Source organism: Psittacula echo (genome assembly GCF_963264785.1).
Source record: "Psittacula echo genome assembly, chromosome: 5".
In the NCBI taxonomy this organism is placed as follows: Eukaryota; Metazoa; Chordata; class Aves; order Psittaciformes; family Psittacidae; genus Psittacula; species Psittacula echo.
In genome coordinates this window covers 4,137,970-4,155,865 of record NC_137739.1, presented here as the reverse complement: position 1 = coordinate 4,155,865, position 17,896 = coordinate 4,137,970, and the positions used below count along the sequence as shown (strand labels likewise).

General features: G+C 47.4%; 1 pseudogene across 1 annotated transcript; it reads left to right on the top strand.

Annotated features, from left to right (window-relative positions):
* The first annotated feature begins 6,043 nt into the window (after nt 1–6,043).
* On the top strand, nt 6,044–17,041 carry LOC308221097 (cytochrome P450 3A24-like; annotated as a pseudogene). The gene is made up of 13 exons: nt 6,044–6,114; nt 7,103–7,196; nt 8,439–8,491; nt 9,654–9,753; nt 10,146–10,259; nt 10,412–10,464; nt 11,036–11,229; nt 11,594–11,720; nt 11,983–12,067; nt 12,996–13,154; nt 13,343–13,572; nt 14,961–15,121; nt 16,946–17,041. The product of its transcript is annotated as a cytochrome P450 3A24-like (transcript).
* Nucleotides 17,042–17,896: the final 855 nt, after the last annotated feature.

Below are 17,896 nucleotides of genomic sequence, written 5' to 3'. Positions count from 1 at the left end.
AAATCTGCCACGGCATTTGTAGTCTAAACAATACCAGAAAGAACACAGAGATTGGCTTCCCGCCCTGCCCTGACCAGCACAAGCAGTGGCTTGACTGAATCAAGTAATCTGGGCTTTCATTACGGATCCTTTTCCTCCTATTTGTCTCATTTGTTTCTTCTTCTTCCTTCTGCATTTTTGCTCCAGGTTTATTTATTTTTCTTTTTGCTTCTTTCTTTTTCAGCCTGCCTCTTGTTGGTTTTTCTCTCTCCACCTCCTGCCTCACCAATTACTTTCATTTGAAACCTGCATTTCCGACAAAATCAAAAAGAACTTTAGCTGAACACATGTTTTTGCTGAGGTTTTGTTGACTTCCACTTTGCCCCAACAACAGAGTCCTTTTGCTGTCTTGTTTCCTTTCCAGGGCATGTCCCACTAAGCCAAGGTGATGTGGCCGCTGGCAGAGACCTTCATTAAGTAGGCAATTGGCATGTTCATTACTGGTTGTAAATGAGTTAGGATAATCCTAAATTGGAAGAGTCTGATGTGTGAAGTCATTCAGTGAGGTTTCACAAGGCAAGTTTATCAGCAGCACTGAACTGGTGAAGTCATTGGCACAGTCCAAGAATCTGCACCTCTCTATGGAGGAATGAGCAAACCACAGACTATTGATGCATTCCAGTGACAATTACACCTCAGAGGAAGAAGCAACCAACACCCACAATTTCATTCAAAGGTACTTCCCTGCACTGTGCAATTTCCAGGGCATTCAGTGCACCTCGTGTGCTGATCTGGTCGGGACATGCACTCTATCTAGCAAAGCAACAGTGCTCACAGTGACAAAGCCATGAGCTTGTCTTTCACCCTGACCCTTGATAATCTGAGTTCATGGAAATGCTTGCACTTTCTGCACTGAACAGATAGTGCAGATAAGGCTAAAAGCAAGTCTGGAAAACAACATGTGTAATATAGCCTGGGGCCTCGTGCCAACAGTGATAAAATGCCTTACAAACTCAGGTAACCTCACCGCAGCCCTATTGAACTGGGAAGGATTAATATCGCTCCTTCGGTAGGAGGAAATTGAGGCACAGGCCAGCTTTGCCTGTGGGACCAAGCCACATTTTGTGTGACTGGCTGTGCCCAAGTGGCCTCAATTGCAAATGTCCTCAGTGCAGGGCTAAGGAAACACATCTTTCTTACAGAACAGCAGGATGAGTTATTTTTGGGTCCTTCTAAATTGTCTGTTTTCCAGCACTATCATTCTTTCCCTACCAGGGGAACATGACTGACCTAATTTGAGTCTAATTCCAACAGTACAAGACCCAACTTGTAAACACAAACTTTTTTATATATAATTTTGTGTTGTTTTTTATATAGGTACAAGTACATTTGATAGATATAAACACCCCAGAGGTGAGGGGCAGGGGAGGAGCAGAGCAGTTGGAGTCATTGGAGAAGCTGAACTATGGAGAATTCAGGATGAAGCAGGGCAAATTTCTCAATTGATTTATAAGGTTATGACTTAATCTGCTGGAGACCGTATCCTCTGCGATTACACCTCATGTAACCTGATAGAAATTAGGAAATGCTTTACTCCCCACTATAGAAAGGGCTGGCAGAAGTAGGATTCAGCATTTCGATCTTCCATCCAGCAAAAACCATCCAGGGTGATCGAAGAAAACACTTTTATTGATCCATAGCTGCCTCTGGACCACGGAAGAAATTAGAGAGGTGAGAAAAAGATGCTCACTTTCAATGAAGCTTTTCATGAAGCAAGTAAAGGTTAATCCCACCAGCTACACATCTGGCTTTAGTTCCTATAGAAAAATCCTCCTGGTGGATTGAGTAAGAAAAATCACTGGGAGGTGGATTGAAAAATCCTCCTGGTGAGGTTGAGTGAGAAGCTTCCAGCCATACCTGCTTGGATTCTTGGGATGGACTGTGCCTGAGCATACTCAGGATGCTTTGCATCCAGCACCTGCTGATGGGTTGTCCACAAAGCTGAATGAATCACAAGTGAAGCAAATTCATCCCTGCCCTTAGTCCATGCTCAGGATGTGCCTGGAAAAATCAACCAGAACCCAGGCACCAGAGAAGCAATGGACCAAACTCTGCCTTTGAGCAATGATGCTGCTCTGAGTGCTGGGTCTGGCTGAGCAGAGATCCTGGCTCTAAGATGGATTACACCCACTGGGCTGGCTTTAACATGTGTCCCTGTGAGACAGGGTGGGCTTGGAGGTAAGTGGATTATGGTAGAAAGGGCTGTATGTCGTGTTTAAAGCTGATGTCTTCAGGGCTGCATCATGACTTTTGTTTTATTCTGGCTTGACTTCTGATCTGGAAGTGGCTCGGCAGAAATTGAGGTCATTGCAAATGTGTCAGTGCCACTTCACTTGCTGTAAAGCACTGGCTGCTTTACAAGTGAGCCTGAGCTACCAGCTGGGAGGCCTGAAAAGACAGAGAAGTTCTTCTTTGGCAGGCAAAGGAGGGGCTGTCCTTGAAGGAGCTGGTGTCCGAGTGCGTGGGGGGTGCACACAGCACTGCCCCCTCTGTGTTTATGTGCTTGGTTTTATGCTGTAACACTGATTGTGGCTTGTCATTTTCCATCCTTTCTTGGAAATTATAGAGGAGTGAAAGGGAGATGGGTTTCAGCTGTGGACGCTTCAGGAGCATTCAGCAGCTTTGCTGGATGAAAGGAGCAACGTGGTGTTTTTGCTCTGCAGAGGTCTCAGAAATAGCCAGGCATGAAGCACTGTGTGGTTTCAGGCTCAGCGAGAGGGCAGGCAGAAAGCAGTGCCAGCCCCCCGTCATCCCCCGGCTGCTGGAGCTCTTCAAGGAAGTTGTACATCTGGTGCTTTCCCATTTAGTCATTTCAAGAGACTCATTGAGAGCAAGGTTTGTAAGGAAGAGCCAGAAATAAACAGCTCATTATCCCATTTGTGGGACAAGAGGAACATGAGAAGAGAATTGTTAAAGATGGGACAATCGGTGAATAAAAGCCTGATTTTTAGCAAGGCTGACATTTTGCTGTATCTGTTAGGAGGCTATCGTATGTTACAACATGAGTTTCTCCACAGCATGTGGAGGAAAGGAAAATCTTTGAGTCTACAATACAGCAGCTAAAGAAGAAGCCTGAGATGCAGCAGAGCATGTGTCTCCTGGGAGTGGTCTTCTACTTAGTGGTCCATGCAAGACTTCTCTCCCCTTGGCCTCATTCACTCCCTCCTACCAGGCAGTAGTAAAATCACCTCTCCTCTGTGGAGAACTCTCTAAGTTTTTGTACCTCTGTCTCTCTGGGAGTTTTTACGAACAGAAGGGGGTTTCGTTTGTCAGTCCTGCATGAGGTTTAACATCATCTTGTATTCCCCACCACTTCAGCTCTTGTTTCCCCAGTTGCTCTAAGATGTATTGTCCCATTTTTACAGTTATGACCCTACCAGTGACTATGACCAGATACCACAGCTCAACTCCCCTTCTGTTTGTGTTAACCATGGTGACCATCAGCTTTTGAATCCCCACACAGCTACCTTGCTTGGCTACACATCGCCTCTTGGTGCAGAGGAGTACAGGGTGCTGACCACAGCAGAAGGGTGCTGATGACAGGAACACAAACCCAGGGAAACTATCCAGCACATGAAAGCCATGCTCCCTGCCACTGCTGCGATAAGGACTGGTCGATATCATGGGAGTTAATATTGAACCCGGATTGCTGTCAGGGTGGTTTGACAGGAGCAAACATGCCAAGAGTCACCAAAGTGCAATGGACTGTGTGGTGGCCAGTGGATGAACATGGGAGGCATGTGGGGCCATGGCAGTGTCCAGGACTATAGGAGACCTTGCCATGAGGGGAAGCAGAGGTCACACTAAGTCACTCCTTCCTCCATGGTGTAAGAATAGTCTTTTTATGCACTGTGAATATTGCCAGGGCTCCCACAAGCCTCTTTAGAGTCCTTGGGTTTTCTTATTAATGCAGAAAGCAATGGCACCGTGTTGGTGTCAGTAAGAAGGGAGATGTCAAAGCGTCTGAGGCCATGTCTGGTCATGGCCTGGAAAAGGAGGTTCCTTTTGACCACTCTGGACTCTCCACAATACAGATCATTAACCCTGGAAGCATCAGAGGGGCTATAAATCATCTCTGTGTCTGTAGCCCAGCGCATTGAAGAGGCCATTGATGCGACTTAACAATGGGGTTTAACAGCTTTTTCTGAGACAATTCCTATTAAGGTTATTATCTGAAATGGGAGAAGGGGGGGAAAAGTAACAATTTTGTGAAACAGGTGAAATTAGGAGAAGCATTGATAGCAACCCAGTCTGCTGCTGCTGTGATTTTGTACTTGGTTTAGCACATCTGCTGCACCAGGGCAGTGGGGAGCATTCGTCACTCCCCCTTTCAGTACTATGAGATGTTTTTCCTGCCTTGGGCAGACAAGAGCTGTGTAGCTCAAACTTGGGCAATCTTCTCCCTTTGTCTTAGAAAATGCAGCCTCACCTGCAGCACTCTTGCGTGGTTTGCTTGCCCACAATGCTAAAACCCTTTAAATGTTGCCAGGAAACATGATCTGAGAGCCTTCCCCTCTGCTTTATCCCTTCTGGGTGCCGTTTCAGTGATACACACAATAAAAAAAATAGCCTCTCTAAGTATATGCTCTACCATAGCATTTGGTCCAAAGGGCTGTGGAAGCGTAAAAGCATCACTTTAATACATTCAATTTGTATAAAAGTATGTGACAGTGAGTGTTCAGAATCACCCCACCTGCAGCTCTGAGTCATGGTAGCAATTTTAGGTGGGAGGTGGACTACTTATCAACTATGATTTGCTGAGATCTGTGGATTCAGGCAATGGTGTGCTTTGTTTCTTCAAGGCTGAGTGTGCCAAAGGCAGGAGAGCAAAGCCTGGTGCAGGGGACTGTGATGTGTATGTGGGGTCCTTGGCTGCCTGTCATCTCTCCTCATCCATGAGGGTCTGCTCGTGGGCTCAGAGGACATGGGGAAGAGAACCAAGCTGGGCTGCATGGAGGAGACTCGTGGCCCTTCCTGGTGTGATGGGGGCAAAGAAGACCATGTCCCGACCCATCCCCACAGCTGCCCACCAGCACAGTCTGCCCATACGTGTAAGGGATTTATCCTGTTCTCTGGTTGAAAGCGGCTGATCCCATGTGTGCATCTGTGGGAAGATACTGAGCTGCCTACAGTGAAACAGAAGTCATCATGTGCAGTGCCTGAGAGCAAACAGAAAGTCTGGGGCAAAAGGGAAATGGGAACCCATCCCTAAGCACCATGGCTGGGGAGCATTGGTGCTGGCTGATCTCCTTGTGAGCCCCATGCCCTTGCCCTGGTCAGCAAAACCACTAATCCAGGCAGTGGGACCCTGGCAGAGCTCCCATCAGGAGCAAGCACAGGTCGTGTCACCGCAGGACCACATCCTTCTTCCCACCAAGTCTATTATCCTGAGGATAAGAGACCCCTTTCAACCTAGGTAAGTGTTTCCCATCCGATCTGTCTCCTCCAGCCCCTTATCTCCTGGGCCCTAAAGAGGAGGTGCAGGAGGAAAAGATAAATGGGGATTGGAAGGAGAGGCACAAGGGAAAGTACATCTGCACAGCCAGAAACCCCCAGGAGCTGGGTTAGGGGGGACAGTAGCAGTCCCTTAGCTCTCCAAATTAGACCCCTCAATAAAAGAGATGAAGCCAGCAAAAGCAAGCCTGGACAGGGTAAGGAGGAGCTGGTCTGGTTCACCATCACAGCTGCTGTGGAAACAGCCAGGGGCTCTGTTGCAGTCCTCTGTGAAGCCCATAGCTGTTGGGCCTGAGGCAGGAGAAAGGAATTAAGGAATTGACACCCTTTGCTAACTTTTCCTCTTGTAAAATCTCTCGTTTCAGCAGTTTCTCAAGATTTGGAGCTGGGCGTCTTATTGACATCCCAATCCAGGGAGGAACCTGCCCAAGGGTTAAAGTTTGAGCAACCAACAAGTAAGACAACTCCTTCTCTGTCATGTGAGCTTGGTCGTGGCTGAAGGCCAGGCTTCACAGGAGACAAATGCTCTCAGGGCAGGCTGGGATGCGCAATGGACCTCATGTCAAACTTCTCTCTTGTCACTTGGCTGCTCCTCATCCTTTTCCTTAGCCTCCTGGTCCTGTAAGAAGAGACTGGTCCCTCAGTGTGACTGGGGAGGAGGAGAACCCTGTGCCTGGACCTGGGGAGGGACTGGGGTCATTACCCTCTGTATGATGTGGCCAAGTGCAACAGTTAGTGTCAAAAACTCATCTTCAATCTTCCAGTGCTACCTTCAAGGCAGAGCCAAGGCCTGGTAAAGGGGGGCTCCAGGGCTCCCTGTGCCCTCCCATTGCCACCTGGAAGGGAAGGAGGAAGATGGGCTGGGTGGCAGGAAACTAAAGAGGAACTTACGGATCTGTTTGCTTTCCTCAGCAGATCCCAAAGGAGAAGTGACTTCCGTGTTCTTAACCACATCAAGCTCTGTTGGCAGCAAAGGGGACAGGGTGTCCTTGGGTTCTGCAAGCTGGGAGCAGGACAGTAGGTGACGTCTGTGTCTGCCTGTGTGCTTGTGCCAGCAGAAGCCCTTGTTTAAATAGTTATGTTGGCAAAATTGCCCTTTTGCTTATGTTGCTCAGGGGAGCTGTAGTGAGCTACACAGGCAAAAACTTAATTTTGCTGTTGTAATTTATGGCCCTCCTCGGCTGCTGTGCTGCTGTGTCCCTACCACCTGAGCATCACAGTTGGTCTTTGCAAAGACAAACACAAGGGCAGGTCTCAGCTTGAGAACTTAATCCCTCTGAGATCCCTCCTCAGTCACCTGAGTCACTGTTGTCTGAGCTGGGGAACTAAATGAGGCCCCTGGATAAAGCCCTGATGTGCCCAGCTACCCTGTGTTTGCCTAAGCTGGGCTGCAGCTCCACTCAGCCCTTGTCTTCTATCACAATGTACCCCCACTTATCTTGTACCCCACATGATCCTACATTTATTGCCGGAGTGTCCTCAGCTGGTCCATAACTCTGTCTTTCTCTGGGGAACAGAAACCAGTTATTAAAGCTATTCACTGTGCTCAGGATGAAGAATATTCTCTTTTCATTGCGTAAATGCATCTCACTTGCTCTTTGCTTGGCAGCTATGGCATATGGCCTTTCCAGACCTTCAAGAAGCTGGGCATTTCTGGCCCACATCCTCTGCCATTTTTGAGAACTTTCCTGGAGTACCGGCATGTGAGTACCAGCAGCTGCTGCTCTGAAGCTGTCTTAGATGCTTATTTGTAGCTGGTGCTGCTTTCCCCCATCTCTTTCCTCTGCTCTTGGTACAGTCAGATGGAAACGATGCTTTCAGGCAGGGAGCAATTTGGGCACACAGAGAACACACAAATTCAGGTTGACCTGAATGAGGTGTGCTGTATTTTTCATCTACTTTGTAATTTAAGCTATTAGTTTCTCCCTGGATTTGTACCTGCTCCCCAGCACCCGAAATTCTGTTGGAAACAAAGAAAGAAAACCATGGGAGAGATGCTTAAAACAGTTAATTCCTGAGAACTGTATGTGCTTTGTGTCATCCTCATGAAGAGGCTGAATTAGCCCCAGCAATGCCCACTAAAGCCGCTTGCTAATGGGCCAGCCTGAGACTAAGCCAGACAAATAGGTTTCTGAATAAAACTCCAACATTACAAAGTTCCCACACCTTACCAAGTAAGTAGGTAGTAGATGGTCCTGGGTAGCTGACTGTAAATGCACACCAAAATATATTAGCTTCAATGAAAGAGGTTGTGTTTGCTGGGTTTACAGCATGCAGGTGGTCTCTTACTAATGGTTTAATGCATGGTGAATGTTGTGTCCCATAAGTTTCATCCTTACATGTAGCATCAGTTAAAACCTTAATGGAAACAAAGCAAACCCAAAAAGCCATCACCACTCCAGGTCTGTAACTGCAGGAGCAGTTCTCATGACAGCAAGGCAGTATCAGCACTAACTTACTGAGCTGAAGGTGAAAGGACACCATGGTATCTAGTTGTAGAATCATAGAATCATAGAATAGTTAGGGTTGGAAAGGACCTTAAGATCATCAAGTTCCAATGCCCTGCCATGGGCAGGGACACCTCACACTAAACCATGGCACCCAAGGTTCTGTCCATCCTGGCCTTGAACACTACCAGGGGTGGAGTGATCACTGCCAGGGATGGAGCCTGCTAACTGTTCACACTGAAACTCTGTACCCTGTGGTACCTTGTTTTCATTGCAATTAGCTCAGGATGGCTAGTGGAAGTTGAAAGTGCTTTTTCTCCACTCCCTCTATGCCCTCTTTTTCCTTCCTGCACAAATGTCCCCTATTTCTATATGATGCTTAAGAGGTACCCCAACCTCTGCCACTTACACTGGGGTTGTGGGATGCATATGGCACTGCCAGCCGTGCCCTGCTTTAATCACTCCTCGCTGGCAAACTGTTCCTTTCTTCTTTTGCAGGGAGTCCTGGAGTTTGATCAGAAGTGCTTTGAGACATATGGCAAAATCTGGGGCTGAGTTTGCTTTTGCAGAACAAAATTGCCTACTTGGGGTGCTCCATGGCCCTGAAATAGAATGGAAAGAGGTACATTGCCACCATGCCTCAGCGCTGTAATCCTGCGCTGAATGAAAATACAGGTTCACCACAGGGAAAGTCTCCAGCCATCTCCCCAAGGCTTCTCTCCTGCTGGGATTTCAGTAGGGTGCAGGGATGGGATAATGGTGGCCAGTTCAGGGAATCATTTGTTTGCATAAGCTTCAAATGCAGCCTCCACTGCTTGGTGTCACACTGAACCTCACGCCTTTGAAGCTGCTTTTCTGGCTGTCTTGAGCAGAAAGCAAGCTGCAGGCTGCCGCTGTGGCTTTAATCTTGCTCCCTGCTTCTCCCACAGCCTTGTAGCTGCCTTTCAACCATGAGCTACCTTTCAACCAGGTAAGGTAGCTACCATGAGCTATCTTTCAACCTGCCTCCCTGCACAGTGCTGGTTTCGTGCAGGAGCCTCTTACCCTGTTTCTATTGAGAACCTCTCAAACCAAAGCAAAACTATTGTGCAAAAAAAGATCCTAGGAGGCTTCATGAAATCCAGTGCATTCTTTGGAAAGATTAAGTGTTCTCAAGCCTCTTGAAGACAGCAGCTCCCCTCAGCTGTCGACCAAAGCTCCCTGCTTTTTAGCCCACACCATGGCTTTTAAGTTTTTCTGACTCTGTTGTTTGGAAAATGGAGGAGACAGATGAGCTTTTCCCCTCTCATTGCCTCCTAGGCCAGGCAGGGAAATCGCTTTACCCTGTATATTGGTATGGATTATTATATATTGGTGTGGATTTATTGACTCCAGTTGTGGAAACAGAGCTCGCACAGCCCAAGTGCAGGGGATCAGTGTTACGGCAAAAGCTGCCTTTTACCTAAACCCACACTGCTTTGGCAACTCAGACGATTGCTGGAAGTACTCATGCTGCCTGGGTTTGGCACTTTCTTTCCCTTTCTCCTCTTTTACTACATAATAAACCAGTTTCAGCATCATTCCTTTGGCTGTTTTGTCAGAGAGGACTCAGCTGGCCCAAACGCTTTGGGCTGCAGCAGTTGATGTGCATGGCTCTGGCCACAGACAAAGAAGGCTGCTTATGCTTTAGCTGACTGTGAGCAATGCTCTGACTGTGTGTTTTTCTTGGCTTAGGATTTTTGATGGCAGGCAGCCTGTGCTGGCTGTTTTGGACCCCATCCTCATCAAAAATATCCTGGTGAAAGAGTGCTACACCGTTTTCGCCAATAGCCGGCTAAGTATTTAGCCCCATGCTTTGCTCTCCAGCACAGAGTGCTTGCAGCAAGAAAGGAAGTGTTCTTTGAGCCCTTCAGCAAGTAGTTGTTCTCTATGGATGGTATCAACAATAAAACCCTGCTTGGAAGGTGTAGAGGCCACTCTGGTTGGGACAGTGGGACATCAGCCTGGAGGTACCCTAAAGCTTATGTCACTTATGACTCTTACACTTCTGTTTCTGTTTGCTGGTTGAGGTAGGGCTGATGTGACTTCAGGGGCCAAGTCAAAACTCTTTTTGACTTGGCGGGTCTCTTTTTTTTTGCATTTCTATGGTGTAGAAGGGGGCTGGAAACCTTCACCCATCTTCTTTTATAACCATGTCCCTTTTGCTGTAACATTCTTCCTGTGCAGCACTTTGGTTTGAATGGGATCCTGGGGTCAGCCGTCAGCGTGGCTGAAGATGAGAACTAGAAAAGGATTCATACTGTGCTGTCTCCAACCTTCACCAGTGGAAAGCTGAAGGAGGTAAAGTAGAGGCCACTGGTACTTTGCAACAGTTGAAGGAGGACTGGGCCATTCCTGAGTACCGGCCTTCCCTTCAAATGGGGGAACTGTCCAGCCTTCTTTGATGGAGGTAAAAGAGTCAACAGTGCCTTCTGCTTCGGTTTGCATTTCAGATGTTCCCTATCATTAATCACTATGGTGAAAAACTAGTGAAAAACATTGAGAAGTGGCCAGCAATGAGATCATGACCATAAAGGAGTGAATAACTGTGTGGGGCTGGCAGGAAAGAGTTTGTATTCAGTGTGGGGAAGGGACCGTTTTGGAGAGCCTTTTCCACGCTGCAGCATAGACCCCTTGTCAGCTATGAAGACAAACTCCATCGTGGTCATGGGCATGGTATGTTCCTCAGCAGGGGGCTTGCTGTGCTCTGCTCTGCTCAAATGGGGTAGCTGTGCTCTGTTCCCCATTCCATTTCACTAGGGGTGCATTCTGAGGAAGGAGCAGCACTGATTCCAGAAGCTCTGCAAGGTGTGGTAGTTTTGGATGTAATTTTTGCAATCTCTCTTACGGATGGAAATCACACCATGGTCTTTGTTACCCTGGGCTGCAGTTCAGTGCTTTCCAACTGCAGCCCAGGGTTTTGATGCTGGAAAAAATCAGGAGGTGAATGCAACTGGGGAAACTTGGGTTACTGCCAAATCAGGGCAGGACCTGCTGCGTTAGGACTCTGCACCGGGTCCTTGACTAAGATGTTCCCTCTCTGGAGGATTGTTCCTAGATGGGCTCTTATTCATTAGTCTGGTTGGGTACGTCCCATTCACTCTTTCTTCTTCTCTACGTAGCATTTTTGGAGCCTACAGCATGGTTGTGGTGGCCAGCACTTCTTTCAGTGTGAATATTGACTCCATGAGCAACCCCAGTGACCCTTTTGTCACCAACGTGAAGAAGTTTCTCAAATTCAATCTCCTGAATCCTGTGCTCATATTTTTAGGTATGACACACCTCATCTCATACAGCCCTAAACTGATGTCAGAGCTGGTGACCACCTGCATGGTCTGGTAGCTCCCTTAGTAGCCTTGAGGCCTCTCTTACCATATGGGAGATGCTCAGCACTTTGCAGGGATATATTTACCCTAGCACAGTCAAGGTTAGTATAGCCCATGTGGGTCTTAGCAGCATCCTCCTACAAGCAGAGACCCTGTTTGCAGTGACACGATGGAGAGCTGAAGACAACAAAAAGAATTTGGGGGGGCCAGGGTCCAGATTTACCCCTCTCCTTTCTATGGTTTGTGCCACTTTTGAGTTTCTTGGGCCCCTTTAAGCCTAAAACACATTGTTCTTTTCTCTGCTTTTAGTGTTATTCCCCTTTGTTACCCCAGTGCTGGAAAAGATGAATGTGACTCTGTTACCCTCAAGAGTCATGGACTTCTTCAAGGGCATCTTCCTGAAAATGAAGAAGGAACGGAAAAGGGCAGCAGCATGGTGAGTCCAGCCCCAGTGGCCTCTCCTCTTCACTGTGCTGTCCTTCTGAGTCCAGGAGGGACCTGGTGGCATCCCCTGGGCTTCCACATGGGGAAGGTATCTGTGTCCATAGAGGGTCTCCTGTATGAACCTCAACACTCACTGAAGCTGTGAGCTTGCCCCTGGGGCTGTGAAAGGAGCAGGTCTCAGCAAGGAGCTTGTGCTGGGCAAGGTTTGTCTCCTCCCCACCAGACCTTCTCACATTGCCTCTGTTTGTCCCCAGGACCAGGTTGATTACCTGCAACTGATGGTTGACTCACAGAGCTCACATGACAGCTCCAAGTCCACTGAGACCAACTCCTACGGATGTAAACATTGAGATACGTCCTCCTCTCAGCAGAAAGCATGGTAGTTCCTTGTGGGTGTAAAGGAAGGAAGTAGGAGAAGATTTTAGTCATTAATTCTACAGGAGATTCAGGGTCTCAGTAATGGGGCCATAATGATGCTTATCATATCAACTATGTTTTATTATATCCCATTTTCTGTGATAAATCCTGAAGTCTGTTTGTACAACAAAGAGCAAACAGGGTATCTCCTTACTCCCATCTTTTATTTTCTCTTCTCAAGGCCAGCTCCATTGGCTGTGTTTCATAATGCACACAAAGCACATATGCTGTGTGTACCTTCATCTGTGAGCTCTTCCCTGTCCTTCCTCCTAGGTAAACTGTTAGATTTAGAAAGTAATGGCTCAGCCAAGGCATAGTCCCAGCCCATCAATCTGAATCAAAGCAGGCTGCTTGTAAACTTCGAGGTGCCAGGGCAGGATATTTGTATGACGTCCTGCACTACAGGCTGCATCCTGGCAGCGCTTGGACACTACTGCAGCACCAGTGTTAAATCCTGCATTGTCCTTACTAGCACTGCCACAATATGCTCAGGGCTACTAACCTCTCAGCAGCACAAAGCTCACCTCCTGGTTTAGAGCAGCTGCTGGACATCTCTTCATCTCTAACTTGCCCTGGAATATGTCCCAGAAGGTAGCAGAGACTTTCAGAGACTTCTCAGGCTGCACATACCTTGATTCTGCTCTTAAAGAGAGCAACATAACACTGTTGATCTCGACAGGAGTTTTTGGGCTGTACAACAGATCCACCACTTTGTGGTACCAGAAGGTTAGCTCTTCCTTTACCAACTGTTAAGTATATGGATAGCACTGCTTAGATTGACAAGTGGGATCCTGAATTCCCAGAATTGTAGTTTTCAGCTTCTTGCATGTGCTTTTATGCATCTTTTCAGCATTAAGTGAGGAGATTCTAGCCCAGGCTCTTGTCTTTGTCTTTGCTGGCTATGGGACAACCAGCTCCACCTTCAGCTATTTATCATACAACCTGGCCACCCACCCTGACGTACAGCAGCGACTCCAAGGATGAGATCGATGCATACCTGCCCAACAAGGTAAAGGAAGGTGAGGAGATACTGGGGTTGTGCCAAAAGGCAGGTGGGAAACAAGACAGAGTGGAGGAGATGCTGGCACTGAGGTTTCCCCTCCTCTGGACTCTGGTGTGTGGAGGGGAAGCATCACAGGGTTGTTGGGGTGGCGGCTGAAGTCCCATGTTCCTAACCATCCTGATTCCTCTCCCCAGGCTGCTCCCACATGCAATGCCATCACACAGATGGAGTACCTCGATATGGTGGTGAATGAATCCCTCCGTGCTCTTCCCCGCTGTGGGCTGAATTGACAGGGTCTGCAGGAAGACTGTGGAGCTCAGCGGTGTGACTGTTCCAAAGCACATGGTGGTCATGATCCCAGCCTACATGCTGCATAATGACCCGGCATATTGGCCGGAACCAGAGGAGTTCAGGCCTGAGAGGTGTGGGCCAGGCGGGGGGAGTGCTGCATGCTCAACCTTAGCCCTGGGAGTGGAAATGGCAGCGAAAGTGGGGAATGCGTGATTATAACATTTAAATTAGGCATTTATCATTGTCTGACATCTAGTCCCAGCATTAGCATGAGGGGAGTTTTATGATCTACATCCATAAACTGTGCATGGAATTTAATTAACTGCATTGAAGGCAGCAACAGTGAGAGCAGCTCCCAGCAGCTGTAACACTGAGGGGTTTATGGCCAGATATTATAACAAGAGCCATTGGGTGACTGGCACGATGCCATGCAAATCAGCAGTGGAAGGGCAAAGATGGGCAGGAAATAAAACTCAATTTTTCAGCTCAAGTCATGAAACAATCCTTGCTTAGGAGTCTCTGACAGACCCTGTGAAATGAAGCAATAGCCCAAGGCAGACCTGGTGGCCACAAAGATGCTGAGGGCTGGTCCAGAGAGCGGAGGACCACATCTGTACCCTTGCAGCAGGAGTTGAAATACCCCTGGAAGCTAACCCCAGTGTGGGGATGTGGTGATCTCTGGGACAAAACATAGCAGTATCAGGCAGGTGTTAGGGAGGGAGATGGATGCTGCTGAAATCACCTATGGACCCTATGGTCACTTTGTGTGAATGCGAGGGAACCACCCAAATGGGAGTACTCTGGCAATGGACATGTTACTGGGCATGGGTAACTGGGCAGGAGCTCTTTAGGGATCACTTGTCTTGCTGGGAGTTCATCAGAGGGATGTGCTGGTGTCTCGGTAGTGAGATACTTCACTGCTGATTTAGCGTGGCTGAGGTTTGCACCTGGACCTCGTGCACTGGGAATGAAAAGCTTTCTGACATGAAAAATAACTGATCACTAAGAAGTATGACTGAAGATGCTCAGTGGCAAATTTCCCTGTGAAGCTGATTGTTCTTCCCTGTTTTTCATGACGAGGAAAGGACCGGCTGGCATGTCTCAAAAGCAACCCTGCCTTTAGACGCGCAGGGGGAGAACGTCTTTGTGTTCACTCGGTGCTTTGATCTAAAGGGAAGACGTGAAGCTGTAGACCTGTGAGGTTTAGGGTTTGAAATTTGGGTTCAGTTTTTGGAGTTGAGAGGGAGCTCTGAGAAAAGAGTAGTTACAAAACCCATTAGCATATTCCACGTATTCCCTGTTCACCTGATGCACCTGGAGATGCACAACCAGCTCCAAGCAGCAGGATAAAAGCAGAGGCATGAGGTGTCCGCTGAGACAGAACTAAGGGACTTGGCTTGATTCTTCTAATATGCACAGAAGCACAAAAAGCTTTTGCCTTCCCAGACCCCTCATCACTTCAGAGTTGAAACCTTGCACAACCACAGCCCTAACTTCTCTTTTTGTTGTTGCTGTAATCAGGTTCGGTAAAGAGAGCAGAGTCTATTGACCCCTACACCTTCCTGCCCTTTGGGGCTGGCCCTAGGAACTGCATAGGAATGAGGTTTGCTCTCCTCATTGTGAAAGTGGCTGTGGTTGCCCTGTTGCAAAACTTCTCATTCAGAACCTGCAGAGACACGCCGGTGAGGATATGGGATGATGTGTTTCATTATCTGCCCTTTAGTCCCACTGAGATGGTCCTTTACAGTTTCTTTTGCATACATCTCAGGACAAAGGGGGAACTGTCTCTCATGCACATTAAATCCCTCTCTTCCCCTGGGAGTTCAGAGGCTGCTAGCTTCAGAACCACTGAACCTTGTCTGCAGACTTGGGTTTTACTACTTCATGCAGAGATCAGGGAGGAAGGTTTCACTGGAGATTAGAGAGGCATATGGGAATAACTGTATTTAAATCTTCTCCGTTAATCTAAATGGTTCACCACAAGTTACTGATACATTTTTTTTAAGCCTTTAGAGGAGCAAATTTAATGTTGATGGAATATGTCAGGCTGAAATCCCTAAAGTCCTTTGCTTCCCTTTGGGTGCACCTAAGTTGTGGGGTTCTTGCTCCCCAGTGGTGCACTGCCAGTCTGCCTTGACCACGCTTAGGAAGACCTTGCTCCAGAGAGCAGAAAGGGAATATCCTCCTGAAATAATGGCATATCCCTGTGACTCAGAGGCAGGTAGCTCTATTTTTGGTGTTAGCTTCCAGCCCCATCCTGGCTTTCTGCACTGGCTGCTGCAAAAGGCTGTGCCGTTAATACATTTCATTCATGAGGCGAGCTTGGGAGATCAGAGCAGAGGGGACAGCAAGTGTATTCAAAGGACATTTGTTGTAAGAAACAGAAGAATCCTTATTAAATTATTGCTTGGCACGGGTGCTCAGCTGGAATATCTGCACATTCAGATTGCAGCTCAACTAGTAACCTGGAGGTGAAAGACTGTAATAGTCCATTAACAATGCAGTGACCTATCCACCCTCCCCCAAGTCTAATGACATTTTTCTAGCCCTCTGCAATCCATAAAATTGATTCTTTTTATAACTGCCTTTAATTAAAAGGAGACAAGTTAAATATGTATTGTATTATTGGTGCCCATAGGTTTATGGGGGCTCTTTCAGCCCTTTTCTCTGCAGAAGATGTCATGTACATCAGATCAGAGCGGGAGGGAGAAATTCATGCTGAAGCATGCGTATGGAATAGATACATATGGAAGCTGCAGCCTCCCCTCGCTCCTCATTGATGGCACATTGAGCTCTGACCCACGTTACTTAAATTTCCTGAAACAAAGCTTACTGGGATGTGGGGATGTTAATGTAGCTTGTTGGGTTGGGGGTGTATCACCCTTGTCTTGATGGAGAGAAGGAGAGCTGGGATTGAATTGATGGAGGACGCTTGGTAAAACACTCTTCCCTCCTCTGCAAGATGACTCCCTTGAACACCCGCTTTCAATGTTCCTTTTACTGAGATTTCCAGCCTGTCCCGTGGGAGCCCGTCACTTTTTCCTTGGTACTCAGCCTGAGCAGCAATCTTAGTTTCATTCTTTCTGGAGAGCTTATTGCTCCTCCAGCTCCCATTAAGATCTAGCTCCCCTTAGTGCTTACACACTTCAGCATTAACCATGTCACTGCGTGTCCCTCCTCAGCTGCAGCTCCCAGATAGATTTTGGTTGGATTTCTCCTCCATGCGTAGCCTGTTTATCAGTGCACCAAGCTCTTAGGACCATGCTATGTTAAAGCCAGAATTCACTAAGCAGTTTATTCAAGAGCCAAGGGGTATTAAACCCCAAATCATAGCTGCTTTGTGTGAGTAATAGTAATAGTCCTACTATAAGTACACCTGTAAGTTAGGAAATGCATTGAAAACAAGAGGTGGCCAAGGTGTATGTGGGCTGCAGGGGTCCTGTCAGTGTCATGACTGTCCTTTTTCCCAGCTTACATGGCTATTTTGTTTCTATATCTTGCTCAAGATCCCGCTGGTTCTGGACACGAAAGGTTTCATGCAGCCGAAGAAACCCATCATCCTGAAGATGGTCCCCAGAGCCTATGCTGATGTGGAGGAGTGAAGGAAGCAAGAACAGATCAGAGACTCTTGTTTGATGGTGCCTCCTCTAAACCTCAAGTTGAGGCCCAGATTGATGTGTGCGCTGTAGAAGAGTCAGTGGTGCAACCCCCTATTTCACCACAGGGCGTTAGGGGTTTGGCTCAGCATAATTACTTGAGCATTATTCTAATGAATACGAGCCCCAGATCCTGCTGTCCCTGATCACAATAGGCATCTTGCAAGACCATTTGCGCTCAAGTTATTTGGGCATATTTTTTTCTTTCCCTTTGAAGAGGCACTTTTCTAAGCAATTTGATTCCAGACACTGTCAGTCTCTTCTGGCAGTGTAATTTAAATCAAGATAGTGAGAGCAAATTGCACATAGTTAAGTAATGCTACCATTGCTCCTGTTCCTCCTGCCTGCTGGGGGACTCGGTATGTCTTCTGGTTTTATTCTCTTGGGAATGCAGAGTTGTTCCGGGCTATTTCCTCAGCTGTGTGCTATGACCCTGACAAGTGTTAAAATGGTCACATCCTTGCAGGAATGAACACCCGCAGCAAATTTTCTGATGCTGATTTATTTAGATTTTCTTGTGTTTTTAGATGGCTTTTGCATGGTTCAGAGCACAGATGAGGAGCCGAGTGACAAGCAGTTACTCCTAATGACTGGAGATCTGGAAGAGTGGAAGAGAAGTGCCCCACATGTGTTTCCTGATTGTTTGCTTATTTTACCACGGGCATGCAGCCATCTCCCTTAGAAGGATTTGTCAACACAGGCATCATCTCTACTGCTACGTAACACCTTTTAGTCTCTGATTTATATTAGGCCAGCATAAGACCAACTTAACTGAATTAATAACGATGCAAGATGCACCAT